The following is a 16,214-nucleotide window of genomic DNA, read 5'->3' on the forward strand; positions in this document are numbered from 1 at the left end:
ACAGCCTGAATCCACCATTAAATTCAGAGCTCTTACTCACTCTACTCCATCAAAATTCACATTTGGAGAAGAAGAGCAATGCCCCAGGCAGGATCTGAGGAGGGGGTATTAAAGGATTTAAGTTTTTAGGGGTTTCCATTGCATGAAGGCCCCAGTAGTTGTAGGGAAGACAGGCTAGAAAAGTCTTTTGAGGGCAACTTCAAAGCTGGGGACAGACAGCCGACAAGAGCCACCATGCCTTTGCTACTATGATTTGCTTCCCAGCGTTTTCTGTAATGGCAAAAGATGGGAACTAGTCTCAGTGGCTTCTCAATAGGGGGATGCATAAAGGAATTTTGGCACATTTGTGCAATGGAACAGTGAGCTATCATGAAAAAGAATGAAGTAAAGGAAGTTATCCCGAGATGGAAGACCAGTAAGAGACATTGCTGAGTAAGGAAGTGCAGGGTGTGCTGTGATTGATGATCCCACTTATAAGGGGCAAAAATGGAACATCTATATGTAAATAATATATTTTGAGATTGTACACAAGCAGCGAGAGAAGGGGAAAAAGGGACTATGAGAACAGTGGCAGAGAGGAACTTTTTACTCCTTTCAGTACAGTTTTGATTTTACCATGTGCATATGTTAGTTTTTCCATTTTACCAGCATTGTTCATTTTAACGAGTATCTTGTTGCCATTGTGATCAGTAGTAATTGGCAGCATATACCCACCCAATCTAGCTCTGCTGTCCACCTCTCCAAAAGGGCTGGAATAATCTTCCCTTGCCTCACAAGCCAGGTGCCCATGTCTTGAACACTCAAAATCTTACCTTCCCCGTTAAAAATCACCCAAATAACTCCACCTTGCCCATAACCTGAATCACACCAAGAATCTACTTTGCTGTGTTCCTGTTTCTGAATCTTTGAGCAGTCCTAGCAGAGCACCCTGCACATCCAGGCTACCCCAGAGCATGCCACCAGCCTATTAGTCTTCCTGGACCCCATTATATTCTGGGACCCAGTTCACAGTGAGATAGTGTTTCCTTTGAGCACATTTCCTCTTGCGTGCCTTGATCCATGGGCTCTCAGAAGGGTCCTTTTCGGGGGTCTTGAATTGGATGTCACTTTTTTATTGGCATGAGTTCATTCTAATAGCTCTGCATTGTCAAGACCTTTACAATTAGACTTATTTCCACCTTGCAACGTTTTCTAGGAAATATGGATCTGTGGAGAATGGTGATTTCCATAGTAAGTGTTCCCTCATGTTTGTTTTCTCAAGTTCACTTCAGAGATACACAGCATGATTTCCTCTTTCAGTACCAGCACCACAATAGATGTAGGTCGTGGCGCCACTTCAGAACTGTTTAAAAGAGAAATCTCACCCACCCTGGTTAGAAAAGGGATAATTTATTATTCTAACCGCAGGGATCTGACTTCATATCCACCCTCAAAACTGTAGGAAAAGAGTTGACTTGAAAAAATAAAGCCACAAAACCTACACACCTTGGATGTAGATGCTTAAAACAGAGGAGCGGAATATTTGATTCCTGGTCACATGCAAGACTCTCCACCATGGGACATACGCAAGGAGGAAGACATACGTGTGTGCAGTGCTCTGTGGTTTACAGAGTTTTCACACACAATTCATTTTATTTTCATGTATCAGTGTAGTTAATAGGGAACGTCTTACAGCCTTTATTTACAGATAGAAAGATCAAGGCTCAGAGAAGTTAAGCGACTCAACAGAAATCGCACAACCAGCTGGTAAGTGCTACAGTCCAAAATGAGTTCTTCCTTTAGTTCCGAATTCCGTGTTATTCTGCTATCCCTACACTGTTTCCTTGTGCTTTTGTTTCCCAGATGTAAAATGGTAGATTTTCAGTGTCCCAGGATGCTGTTCTCAACCCTGTGTTTTCAGGCAGTATCTTTTTTTCGCAGCCGGGAAACATGAACACCACACTGACACCTCACGTACTTCTTCCCCCTCCTGGCCTAATGAACTGAGGGGGAAGAAAAGTTACCTATTCCCAGAGGGCCGGACAGTGCCACAAAGGTGTACGCGAGCCAGCCGACACAGTGTCGCACTCTCTCAGGAGACTGAGAAACCAAGCGTCTCTTCTTTCTCTTCTCAGCAGTAGCTGGGGGAGAACGGAGAGCTAGACAATAGTCTCTTGTTCAGTTTTATTAATTTTGAGAGCGGGTGGGACAAAAAGGTCGGATCGACGACGCAAGTGACCAATCGCGAGCGAATCCTGGGCCGGGATTCGCCAATCGGTAGCAGCAAAAGACTGCTGGGTGGGACATACTCTTCGCGGCCTGCTCCGCCCAGGCCAGCCCTCCCAGCCCGCCCAAGAGGCGGAGACTCCGCGGAGCTCCGCCCCCCCCGCGCGGCCCGCCAAAGGGAAGGGGGGCGGGGACGCGGGGGTGGGGTGGGAAGGGGGAGGCTAGGGGGAGCGGAGGAAGAAAGAAGGGTGTCGCGCAGAGCTGCGACCTGGGTGGGGGCTTGCTGGTAATAGGAAGCAAGAGGGGAAGGAAAACGAAGGAGCACTGCTCCTTCCTGCATTATTTTGAGCAGGCTTTGCGAGAAGCTGCTTTTCAGCATTTCTATTATTTGTGTTTCTTCCTCCCGCGGTGGGGCGGGGAGCTGCACGGGCTCTCCCACGCGCCTCCGCTCCGCTGGTGTCGTGGATTATTATTGTAGTCTTTGCAGAGTCCTTTCCTTCCTCCCAGCCAGTGCTTGCAGAGCCTCTCAGGACTGCAGTAAGCGCGTTAAGACCCGTTAGCGGGAGGACAAGAGCTAGGACCCCCCGCTTTTGCCAAAGTGGCTAGACCCCGCGGTTCAATTGTTTGAAACTTCCCCGCCCCCTGGCCCCGCCTCTCTTCCGCCCCCCTCCTCCCCCCAGGGTCCGGGCCGGCTCCCTCCCTCCATTCCCCGCCCTCTACTCCGCCCCACTCTCTAGTCCACCCCCCGCTCCGGGGCGGTCCTAGCCGCTCACCGCAAGAAGAAAAGCCACCCCTTCGTCCCCCTCCCCTACCTCCCATCCTCTGCCCAGGAGCTGCCTTCATTGCAGTCACGCCCCTTCCTTCCGAGGAGCTTTCTGGCTGCCCAAGCTGGTAGACCCCCTGATTTATTCCTCCATCTCCGCTCTCTTTCGCCTCATCTTCTCTGAATTCTCACCGCCCCCTCCACCCCCACCTCCAGCCTGTCTTGCCTCCGACCATCCGCTGCTCCACCCTCCGGCCCGGTATCCTGCCTGTCCACTGCCACCAAGAAGAGCCCGGACGGAGCGGCGAGGAGCGGAGCAGCCGGGAGTCGGGGCTTCCCCCTGCCCATCCCTGGCCTCCGGCCCGGGGCTGAAGCCACTTGAGCGAGCAGAGAGTCGTCACCTTGTCTTCGGTGCCTTCAGGGGTAGGAGACGCATGGTTACTTTTCGCGGGGAACTGGGGCAGGAATCCATGGTGGCATGAACTTGATCGTGCCCTCGGCGTGAGTGAGTCGATCTAGATGCGTGTGGGGATGCCCGTGTGTTCTACTTTCTTTGCAGCTGGCCGTGAGTTTTCCGGGATGAGCAGCAACTTAAATCGGTTAAAGAGTGTGCGCGCTCCTTTCCCGTCCTACGGAGATGCTAGTGGGTACCACTACTTGATGGTACTTTTACTTCCTTGCCTCCTGTGGTCCTTGTAGGTCTCTAGGTAATTAAACACAAAAGGAGTGAGGGAACTTCAGGTCTACGTTTACCTCAGAAGGAATGTCTGCACTCATCTCAGATTGCTAGATGCGTTCGTCCTGCTTAGAGTTAGGGTGGGGGCTCACACTGCCCTCCCCCAGGGGCTGTGAATTCTTGAAGTCTTAAAGTCTGGGAGTAATCTACAATGCTACGTTCCTTTCGGTATATATGTGTGTGTGTATGTGTGTGGTGGTGAGGACGGGATTGCCCAGTATATGCTTTATAGATGTTAGTAACCAGTTTTGCGGGATCATGCAGGTGTCCTGAGGGTCCCAAGCCTGGGTCACTGTACACTGGTGCTTCAACAGCAAGATGGATGTATCCATACACGCAAACAAAGAAAAGGAAAAGTGAGAGGGAGAGTGACAGCCTTTGTAGTCTGGTAAATTGCCACTAATAGTAGTATAATAATAATTTGCAGCAAGGGACTAGATACAATTAAGTGAGAGAGGAAAGGGGACGTTTGTGAGAAACAGCATTTTCAATCTCTAGCATGTATTTAAGAAAGAATTGTAGAGTTATGTCTAATGTAGTTCTCCTACCTTCCCCCGTTCCCCACCCCCACGTTAAGACTAGAAGTTGGGAGGCGTTTAAAACTTTTTTTTAATATAACCCTCTTCTATTCACAGAGGAAGATAATTAGTCACCATAATCTTCAATAATGGAGGGCTAAGGTTATTTAAGTCTCCTTGAACTAGGTTTTGTGAAAAGCCCTTTCTCGGGCCAGCCTTTGTGAAGCCTTCTCGGTTAGACCTTTCAGCACCCTCATTTAGTAGCTAAGAATACTTTGCAATACCATTTTGGATGCAGGATAAATTTTCACCCATTTCCCACCTATCTCCAACTGGGTGAGCATGGCAAAGTGAGAAGAGTGGTGGTATTCGAAGACCTGTTGCCAAGATGTCACCAACCCGTTGCTTATTTGGGAACAAATTATTTACTTACATTTTAAATAGTTGTGTTGGTTGATTTTAACGGGGGAAAGGAAAGCAGGAAGGGAGAGAAGGAACGGTACAGGGTGACAATTTTAAAGGCTATCGTCTTTCAGATCAGCTGGGAGGGAAAAGTTGGCCTGACCAAACTACATTTTATAATTGGCCTGGGACATTTTAATAGCCAGGTGGTTGTAGAGTAGTTGCATCTATTTACAGATGATAACTCAGGTTCCAGTTATTCTGTATGGGTTTATCCGGTGTCATTTACAGACACTTTCTGGCAATACATCATACTTCATTTTAAGATACTTCTTTCTTTGGAAAACTCTGTGGCTCCATAAAATTGAAAGTGCTTTTTCTAACTTCATAGTCTAGATATGCAGTAAACCTCCCACCATGCTTGTATGTAGAGTAACTTTTATGTGAAAGTTGTGGATCTGCTTACCTATTTAAAAGATTTTAGAAGGAAATTTTAAAATTCATACTCAGGGGTGCCTGGGTGGCACAGCGGTTAAGCGTCTGCCTTCGGCTCAGGGCGTGATCCCGGCGTTGTGGGATCGAGCCCCACATCAGGCTCCTCTGCTGTGAGCCTGCTTCTTCCTCTCCCACTCCCCCTGCTTGTGTTCCCTCTCTCGCTGGCTGTCTCTATCTCTGTCGAATAAATAAATAAAATCTTAAAAAAAAATTCATACTCAATACAAATTTGGATTTGGAAATTGAAACCTCATTTCTGGTTTGTGAAGTAGGAATTATTAGACAGATGCATACCCAAGGCATTTTGTAGAATTGCTTTTTCTGAAGTTTTGTAAAGAGCTAATGAAACTCTTTCTAGAATGCCCTTAAGAACAGTCTATTCAGAACACAGAGGGATGGATGCTATGACCTTGAGGTCCCATTGAGTGCCAGAATTCTAAGTGGGTACATCTGCTTCTGTGCCTCTCCTAAGAGCCCTCTCCCAGGGCCTGTGCCTTCTTTAAAAGGGTGTCTTTGTAATTAAGCAGTCTGTCTCCCCCATCCCCCTTTCTTCCTTTGATCCAGCTTTTTAAGGCCTTTTTTTCCATTTGGAGATGAGGAGTTTCTCACACTCTTCTACTCCCTTCTTAAGGTTTCTTTTCCTTTCCCCCCAAAAAGCTCCCCCAAAGTTCTCAGGATGGTTAGAAGTTGTTTTGTTTTGTTTTGTTTTGTTGGGGTGGAGGGGATGTTACCAGTGAGGAGAAGTAGAGGATATATTCCCTCTTGGGAAATGCTTGTGACCAGGTAGCCTCTTCCATGGAGACTGAGCATTTGGAATGCATGAGAACAGTCTATTCTTAGTGACTGTCTGGAAGAAATTGTCCTTTGCACCCATTAAGTGCAGCTAAAACCCACTGAAAGGGGTGGAGAGAGGTGTGTGTGGTCGTGGCTGAGCCTTTTAGGATAGTAAATGGGTAAATGTTCCCCAGTCTCCTATTACATCACCTCTTTCGCCCATGGATTCAGTGGGTTTGGAGATCTGCTTGACAAGTTAATTAGCTTGGGACTAAACCAATTTGTTCAGAATTGTGCTCCATTGATTTCCTGTCCCCAGGAATTTTTGTTGGTGGTTTTCTATGACGTGTTGTCTTTAGTCTTGCTTACTTCTTCATTCCTTGCTGCCTTTTGTGGACTTTGGTCCAAAATCTAGGGTCCCACCCCCAAGTCAAAGGTTAGATTTGGTCCCAGGAACTAAGGGGGCATTAAAACAGGCTGCCCATCCTGCACTGCTCTCCTCCACGGTGGGCTTCTGACCCCTTTTAACTCAGAGAAAGGAGGGAAGTTGCCCCTTCCACACACAACACACAAAATCTGAACTTTAAAAAAAAGGAAAAAGAAGGAAAATAAGAGGTCATTTGCTTTATAAAAGAATCCACTACAGGTTTCTTTGAAAGAACTAGCTTTCCTAGTTCGCGCCTTTGAGCTATGACTTGATACATAAAAATTCACTATAACTGGGCCTTCTCAGAAACACATTTATTGTATAAAGAAAGACATTAGAATTTTGTTGTAATGATTATAGCTTGAATTAAGTGAGGCCATTATTTGGCCTTTGAAATCTTTTTGTTATATGGGATGGAGTTAATGGTCTAAATCATTCTGGCTTGTAATAATGCTGGCCACGTTTAGCTTCAGCCTACTACCACTTGTAGAAGGGAGCTAGTATGACTTTTTGGAAAGAAATCAGACTTCACAGATTTTGATAAGTCAAAGGATGGGACTGTCTACCCCTCATAGGTAAGAAAATTTAATTCTAGTTCTTGTATTTGTATAATCCTAGGATCCAGAAAATTTGTTTCTGGTAAATACCAACAACTAATGCCATTTTTAATCTAAGAATCTACAATAAGCTTTCCTAGTGAGCCTATTGGTGAATGGGACCTGGGCTCTAGGCCCACCTCTAACTTAGTTTACCACCGTTGGCAGGCTCTCGTCTGTAAATTGTAAGAAGTTGGACAGGGTGATTTTGAGAACCAGTCCTCAAAAGTTTATGGTTCCCTTCCTAGACCTCTACTTGTGATGTGAATGTGAATGATTCCTACTAGAATGAGGTGCAACAGTTGTTAGAAATACAATCATGTAGTCATCTGGATGTGGAAAAAAAAGCCTAAAAGGGTATATCAATATAAATGCATTGTGTTTTGTGTTTTAACAACATATAAAATTTAAAAGCTAGGATCCTGCCCAGAACTTCATCAAGAATCCCGGTAGTCCTAACAGATCACCCGGTTTCATTTTTCCTAGTTCCTTTCAAGTCTTTGTTTCTGTACTGAGCATGCATTTTACATAGTTGGGAGGGGGTCACAGAAATTTACAAAGTTTCTTTTAAATAAATGCTCACCTAAGACTTAGCTTTGTAAACCAGTGGGGAAGAATGAAGTGAGAACCCGACTGAGTACACATGAAGAATCATGTATGTCTGTTCCTCGAATGCTGAGAGAGACTAATATTTAATTAGCCTTTAGATTTAATAAGTATTCCCTAATCCTTTCTGTGATTTAGGGGTGTTCCTGTATCTAGCAAGGCTGTTCATTCCACTCCCTTGACCTCCTGTTCCCCCTCCTCCATTCTATTTAAGCAAAAAGAAACCTAGGTTCCACTGTTTACTTTGTCTGAACCATTAGCAATGGATTCTTAAATCACTGTATCATGAAATCCCGTCAAGAAAGTACAAGTTTGGGTAGACTATAAAATTTCCCTAATGAGAAAGGAAAAGCGGGAAGGCACAAATGTTTTGTTTCATGGCTTTGAAAATAATATGTTGAAATTAGACTAAAAAATAATAAGGAAACTAAGGATTTGAGACAATTAAAGAGATGTAGGTGTGGCAAGATGACCCACACGGAATGGGTTCTTCATTTGAGGCCTTCACTGTACAGTGGAAGCTCAGTTACACTGTCCTTTAATTTTCCTTTGATAAAGAGAAAGTATAATATACGTATGATCTCCATTTTGGATGAATTCATTCCTGGAAATCAGTGGCTCATCATAAATTAGATTAAATTTCTTTAACCAGAATAAGAAAGTGAAGTATGGGTTTTTAGTCCTTAGAAAGCTCCAAGTTAAGTGCATGTTTTATGATATGTATTCATGGGGAAAATGCAAATGGATATATTTGCTAATACCTCCGAAGATAGTTTTTGAAAATCTACTTTTTTTTTTTTAAACTCTACAGGCTGCCCTTGACGTTTGTAAAGTTACTTTCATTATTGCCCCACCTCCATGAAATATTGTTAGACTGCATGACTTGAAGCCAGGATCTGGGTTTCTGTGCCCAGCCCTCTTTGACTTGCCATGTGACCGAGCGTAAATGAATTAGCTGCTCTGAGCTTCAGTTACCCTTCTGGGAAGCAGGGATATTAATACTTCACAGAGGTGTTTAGGCATGCTTCATATTGGACACATGCTTCGAGGTCATTGGATGAAAGGTGTTTGCACGATGGCAGAGCAGGTTTATTATAAGGTCCTGAGCAGGTGTTTGCTTTTAATGAGCTTTGCTCTCTTATAACCTATAGTACCCTTTGGTGCCCCATTGCCTTACTGACTATAACTGATCATCCCAACATTTGTATTATTGACCTTCTTGGCTCTTAAAAAACAATTAAACATTTTCATTCTATGTGGTAAGCTGAAGTTCTAATAAGAGGACTCTAGCATCTTCCAGGGTGATGAAAAATCACTTCGAAAAGAGACATTAGTTGAATTGTGCCATAGAGATCAATGAGTTCTTCAAAGCTCTTCCAAAAGATTAAAAAGAGTACAACAAATTTCTGCGAGTGTCTGTGTGTGTGAATGTGTGTGTGTGTTTTAAGGGAGAAAGTTTTAAGTAATATTTGCTTGTGACATATACTGATGATAGCCAGTAACTGAAACCCAGCCATTGTAGTGTTTTATACACAGCTGGTTTTTATTAATGATGGAATATTTATGCTTGCTGTACAATTCGTGGCTCATTTCCATGTGTATGTCAGAACTCAAATACCCCCCAAAGCAACATTAAGATAACATTAAATATACATGTGGCCAAGCTAGAAAGGGTGGATTTTGGGGGGTCTCCCTTATTCTTATTGGTGTTGCTTCAGATCACCATAACTGCCCCCCAACTTTAAGCATTGGTGCCGATCTTTTTTTCCTTTATATATCCCATAGCAAACTTCACATTTTGATCCTTTTGATATGGACAAATGATCTCTCCCCCCATAATGCAGATGAAACTGATGTATGTGTTTTTTAAGAGCATATTTTCCCTGCACATGCTTCTCATTATCCGAGAGGCCTGGACTCAATCAGTAAAGGAGCAGAGAAACCACATAATTGAAAGGAGAATGACGGTGGTGCATACTTGGAATATTTGTGGGAAGGGGATTGCTGACATCAGAAAATGTAGTGGCCTGAGTGTTAACAGCATTGAAAAGAAATAAGCTTTCTGTGTTTCTGTGCATTGAGAATTATTTTTAAGGGGATAAAAATATGGGCCAGGTTTGACATCCTTTTATGAAGTTGCCCTGGAAACTTTGATGAAGGTTGTTATAGACTAGTTCAATTAAAACCTTCCCCTTTAGGAAGCTAATTAGTACATCACTTACTCATTTTGGTTGTTTTCAAGGGGGAGGATTTGCACTGAATTAATGGCATTTCTTTCCATGTGACAGCAAACTCAGATAAAAATCACAGATGGGGAAAATTATTTAGATAGCCTATTTTGAAGAAGTCTAATTTCCTCTTTATTACATTTCGGTTTTCAGTTCAGATTTTTGTTTCACTCTGTTTATATACAGTGATCACATTTCAGTTTAGTAACCAGTGTTACTTTTGGGATCACCGGCTGTAAACCAAAGCTCATTAATTTGAGTTTTTCATATGAATTGGAGAAATATGATGAATGACAATAAGCCATTTTAATAAGGTAACATTTGGGTTTTTTTTTCCTGCAATCAGTTTCTCTTTGCTTGTGTGTGTGTGTGTGTGTGTGTGTGTGTGTGTGTGTGTATGTCTTTGGGGGGGCAAATTGTTTTTTTTAAAAGCAAACAATTTTTGTAGCTAAGGAAATTTGGATGACCCCCCTCTATCCCCAAAGAGCATTCTGTCTGTCCCCGGCTCTTGGTTGGGCTTCCATGAGGGCAATGTGATGACTTTTTTGACCTGGTACTTTTTGTGACTAGTCTAAGTGGTTGTCTCTTGGCAGCCTGGAGGAGACTGGTCATGATGGGAACCAGAGTCCAGGATTCCTAGTGCATTCCTTCTACTGTACTTTGTGTTTTTTAGAGGAATGAATGCTTGCGCATGAAGTTTCAGGGCCATTTGCAATAGAATGAGTACTCTGTAGCTAAATACATAATATGGGCCTGCTGTGGTCCTCCTTTGCTCCATAGCTAGTAGGGAACAGTCATTCTGTACATGCCTGCAGCATATGCCTACACTAGTTTCAGAGAGTGGGAAAGTTGGCTGGGTTATAAGATTTGCACCTTAACTGATTTTACCCTAGGCCTTCCTGGGAACGCAGAGTCTAGATTTAGTTTTGCAACGGCAGCTCGGTCAAGACTGGTTCCCGGGGCTTGCAAGTCAGTGTGAGGAGGAGGGGCTGCCTTTGGGGAGTGACTCAGGCCCTTTGGTATGAAGATATGAAACTCTGGCTCCCGTCCATGCACCTGCTGGGTGCCACACCTGCAGTCAGCACCTGAGCCCCGCTCAAACACAAAAACCAGACTGAAGGTGAATGGGGCTCCCTTCAAAAGGGGTACACAGAGCAGGGAACTCCCAATTATGTTAGTGCAGCATCACTGCAAATGACATCTCACCGTTCCAGCGTCCATACGGGAAAACATCTTAGGTTTTTTCTTACGGGTGCAGCACACTGGCTTGCTCAAGATACTGGTAGAATCCTGAGAGAATTTCACTTTCCTAATGAGTTTCTTTTATGCACTGTCCTCTTAAAAAAATGGAGAGTCGGGTCCATAGAGGTTTGTGCTAGTAACCCTGCAGAGGGCAGGAAGTCACCAGACCTGGGTGCTGATCCTGGCCTCACCAGCAAGCCACGGTGAAACCTTGGTCAAATGAGTTATGATTAGCTGTCTGTTCTGAGCGTAAAGGTTCTCCAGTTGTAAAACGGGATCAATCACGTCTGCCTTTATTTCCTCACAGAGTGGCTGAGAAGGACAAATAAGATAACAGAAGTGAAAGAGGTTTTGTCTCCTTAGAAGAAAAGCTGAAAAACTAAAGGTAACAGAATGATTGTTCTTGCTATTCTGTGTCTTTCATATCTTGTCTTCTCTTTCTGTTGCCTCCAGCAAAGTCTTTGGGAAGTTGTGATTTACTCAATATGCAATATGTAGTTCTTCTGGGTACTTCATGTACCAGTTAAGATTGTAGGTGTTGGGAAGGATACAGAGGGAAATCATGCACCCAGACCATGATCTCGAAGATCTTCCATTTGTGGCTCAACCTATTACAGTGATTTCTGCCTTGGTACTTAGAAGCTTAGAAGACCAAATCAACTTCTTTTCTCTCTCTCTCTCCCTCCCTTTCTCTCTCTCTGTCTCTCTCCCTCTCTGCATTGTAACTGCGGATTTCTGTCCCTGGAGCATGTATTCCAACATCTAGATTGAAGGTATGGGGGGCAGGGCGAAGCAATGGGGTAAATAAAGAAATTTCTCTCTCACTACCACATTTGCAAAGTACCTGACCCTTGAATGATGGTTTCTTTTGGGAGTCTGTGGTTAGTTTCATCCTTGGTTCTGTTCCGCTCCCGCCCTGCATGTTCTAGCCCACTCTTTGACCTTTCCTGTTATCCGTATGCTAATGACTCCTGAAAATCTATCTCATCCAATCTTCAGCTCCTCCCTTTCCAACTTCCCCAACATCAAGTTGGTTATCAGATGTCTCCTATTCAGCTCCTTGGTCTTTTCCTCTGGGAAGAGGAAAAGAGGTGGCCCAGAGTTTTTGGCGGGTCCTCTGTTTGCCAGAGCTTCCCGTTGGATTGTGCCCCCTCTGCATAAGTGGGAGTTTCTTGAGGACTGGGATCTGGTTTATTTCTCTTTTCTATCCACCCTAGGGCCTAGACAGTGTCTGGCTACAGCAAACGCTGAATAAATGTGTGTGGAAACTACATCGTGTGTGTGACAGTCTTGCAATCGAGTTGTGTACAAAGTCCAGTGGCAACACCAAGGAGAGAGAATTAATTTTCCATATCGAGCAGAGTTGTGGGTGGAGGGAAGATGGAGGAGGATTAGAGAAAAACCTCCAAGGGGAAGGTGGAAAGTGAACCTGGCCTCTTCTTAGAGCTCTGACTAAGCAGCCCAGGAAAGAAATGCCTGTCGTGTCTGCTCTTGCTAAGCCAGGGCATCTCTGGCCTGTTGCCTTCTCTGCTTAGGACTGGATGACTTTTACGGTTGGGTCTGCAAATAAACCTCTGTCTATAACACATTGACCATTTCAGACAGGTGCCACTTAGTCATATAATATTAAACAGGGCTGACCTCAAATGTGCCACCTGAACCGTGGCCGAAAATAGAGGTACACACGCAGGCTCGTTGGTCATGTATGCTTAGCTCTATACAGAAAAGATACCCTTTAAGATCGAGTGAAGATTGGTGTCTGAAAACTAACAGATTTGATTCTCAGAATGTAGCAGGCTGGGTCACTAGAACTGAATGTCTTCAAGCTGACTGTCAGATCTTTCCAAGGGCAAAAATGAAACATGATATAAGCCATTACAGGCCATGAACCTGTTCTCACCCACCTGATGCTTTTACTAATTAGCTTCTTGGCCGGGCGGCAATTTGGGGCAAGTGCATGCAAGCTGGATTCACAGGGGAGCCCACATTCCACTCTGCCATTTCGCAAGTCGCTGGGATACTACACTGCTTCTCTTGGCTTCTTTCCCTCCCAGGAGTCCTGCTCTGCCCTGGTGGAAAAATGGAAGAGGCGAACTCTTCATTAAATGAAGGAGAGATTTCATGGGGCTTTGGTGTTTTGCTACTTTTATTTTTTTAGTGGGCTGTCCAAAAACATTCATGCACCTTGACCTATTAATTTCACTTGTGGGATTCTATCATTAGGAAACAATCCAAAATATTGAAAAAAGGCTAAGTCTTAAAGATGTTTTTGTAACATTATTTAGACTAGCACAAAACTGAAAGGAATTTATACATCTTAATAATGGGAGAATCTTGATACACACCTGTCACGGACTGTTACACAGTCATTGCAATGTTGTTATTAAGTCTACACCATAGTCTATACCATGGAGAAAGTGCTTATGAGAAAGTGAAATGTAGGATCCAATTATACGTACATCAATATTTCATGGCTTTGTAAAAACACAAATACACATAGAAACAACTAAAGGAAATATTCTATATTGGTAACAATGTTTAGGTTGAGGTGCTGGGAGCTTGAGCGATTTTTTTCCTCTTTGTTATAAATATCTGCATGTTGTGTTTATATTACTTGTAAAAGTAGAAACAAAAATAAAAGTGAGTAGTATAGCATCGAAGATAGGAAATTAGTAAAGCAGGCAGCTTCTAAATATATTCCTAAACTTTTCTCAGTTGATACTCAGTCTGATTTCATGGACTGCTTATCCTTTTTCTGATGTCAGGAGAGATGGGATGTCATGATGTGCCCTCTTCCTCCCTTGGAATGGGTGTGTGTGGAGGGAGATGGTGTGGTGGTGGCAACAGGACTCTTCTTGTTACTCAATATGGTGCTGCTCATGTACACTTCGGGGTTAATCACCTTTGTTGCCTATTAACGTGTTCAAGTTAGTGGCTTTAGAGTACAGAAAAGTAACACTGGGATCCAGTTGGCCACATCTTTAACTTAACCATCTCAGAAACAGATACCTGACACTGATTGTCAGTAAGATTTGAAAATGCCAAGGCCTTGCTGTGGTTCTTAAAATAATCTTCCAACATAATCTAGATAAAGGTAGAGCTAGAAGCAAAGAGTTGGGACCGACTCAAAGCCTTTTCCTAGCGTTGGACTTATGTAAGGGCAAGTTCCAAGTTGGTTTGATGTTGGCAGGACCAAGAATATGGGCCTGGAGACATTGATCAGTGGAGGGTACTGTCCGACCCACCTTCAAATCTTGGCCTAAAGAAGAAAGATTTTGCAAGGTCCTTCTGCCATGCTTCTAGCTACACACATCTCTCTCTACCTCTTTGAATTTTTCCACCTGCTGTTAACAGTTGACTTCTGATGAAATTGGAAAATTGGTGGTAGCATTGAGCCAGGTTTATGGTCTCTTAAAACCAGAGTCAATTCAATTCAATAAATGTTTATTAAGCATCTTCTATGTACAAGCTAATATGCTAGATAATATATTATAATGGAAGGACTGTTGCCCTGGAGTCATAAAAACTACGTTCTGGCTCTGGCTCTGACCCTTGTTAAGCCCTGGTACCTTCATACACAGAAAGAGGGGGTGGGACCACTAGATGGTCTCCTTAGAATATTTCTAGTTCTGGCCTTCACTGATCTGAGAATCCCTGCACAAAGACTGAGTTGCAAATAAAGGTATTAAAGAAAACCTTAATTCATAAAATTGCTGTAGTCTTCTAGAAAAAAGGCCTCTTTGAAATAATAATATTAATAGATTTTATTGAGCCTTTACTTTGTGCCAGGCTCTGTGCTTAGGACTTTACATGAATTACGTCCCTTAATCTCTATAACAGCACTGTGAGTTATGAGAACTGATGAAATGAGATTTAAGGAGGTCAAAAGAAATGTATGAGGCCAGCTAATAAGCCATGGATCCAGGCTTTGAACTCTAAGCAGTGTGAATCTAGGCCCAGGCTCTTAACCATGGCGTTTATAGTGTTTGCCCATCACACATTGAAAGGTTAGAGATAACCTGCAAAGGGATTATTATTTCTTACCTCCCAGAGGAAGTGAATTAGTATCCTGGGTCTCCAGACTGTTGGGCAAGGTGTTCTCTAGGACACTTCAGGCCAAAGCCTGAACCAACCTGAGAGGACACAAGAGAATCCAGAGGGCTATTTTGCCTCTCTCTTTGTGTGGGAGGTTTTGCGTGTGTGCGTGTGTGTGTGTGTGTGTGTGTGTTTTCTGCACAAATATATGCACGTAGATGTATAGACACAGGGGAAACTCTGAACTGGCTCCTTTCCATTTAGCTCAAAGTAAAATTGTATGGAACAAGTTGACTAAGATTTAGCAGAGAAACAGGTTTCCTAGACTTAGGTTCCAAGATGAAGAAGATCTTACAGGCATATTTCAAAATGTATTTGAAGGGTAGGAATTTGGTCTGCCATGGCACCTTGTAATGCTGATTTTTCTGGTACGTGGCTTGAGAAACATCTGGGCTCTCACTCATGTGTTTTGGTTCAACCAGAACTGGATTTTACTGAGGTATACTGGGAGAGGCCAATGACTGCAGATACAGTAAGAATTTAGCTTGGCCTTGCTGCCCTGTTGTTGTTACAGAAGAATTGAATATATAGATTCAAATTGTATTTTTAAAGAGAGAATCATGGGAAAACCTTTCTTCCCGTATCAAATATCCTCGGGGACAGTCTGTTTGTCCAGGAGAAACAAGGTTATTTTATTGATTGAAGATGACGTCAGAACCCTGGCAGTGGCGTGATTAAAGCTGCGGGCAGATTGAAGGTTGCAGAGATCATACTATTTTCGTTCTTGTGCATGAGACAAGGAATCTTTGCCCTTCCTTTCTCTAACAAATACATGGAGTAGTGTTTTCCTTCTTATGTGACTCTTAACGTGTAGACGAACATAAGTTCTTGAAGCAAAAAAAAGTCAGTACACTGGAGAGGAATCAGCTAAGCTTTTTTCTTAGGCTGATTTCTTTTCCTCTTTTAGACAGAAACAAAAAAGGCCAGGGGGCGGGGTGGTGGGGAGGGTCAATCTGTGTCCGGTTGACATAAAATGATTTGGGTTTTGAAAAGGATATGGATGAGAGGGGACAAAATGAAGGGAAGAGAGTAAGATTTTGGACAAGGAAAGTTTTCTTTGTGAGAAGCTAGGTATGAGGAGCAAGCCAGTCAAAATCGGCATGAAGAATCGAAATCGTCCTGGAAAA

General features: G+C 43.5%; 1 protein-coding gene across 3 annotated transcripts in view; it reads left to right on the top strand.

The window, feature by feature from the left end:
* The first annotated feature begins 2,981 nt into the window (after positions 1–2,981).
* The window catches only part of AMOT (angiomotin), a 61,746-nt gene continuing 48,513 nt past the window's right edge, over positions 2,982–16,214 (top strand). For 2 of the 3 annotated variants that reach the window (XM_045776536.2, XM_045776537.2), the window contains exons 1-2: positions 2,982–3,391; positions 11,300–11,377. The gene's annotated coding sequence lies outside the window, so the exon portion shown is untranslated. Of the gene's footprint in view, positions 3,392–3,450; positions 3,474–11,299; positions 11,378–16,214 lie in introns of those variants that run through there. The other variant, XM_087859976.1, reaches the window with a different exon arrangement.

Source organism: Ursus americanus, chromosome X (assembly GCF_024610735.1).
Source record: "Ursus americanus isolate L20-20 chromosome X, mUrsAme1.1.p, whole genome shotgun sequence".
NCBI lineage: Eukaryota > Metazoa > Chordata > Mammalia > Carnivora > Ursidae > Ursus > Ursus americanus.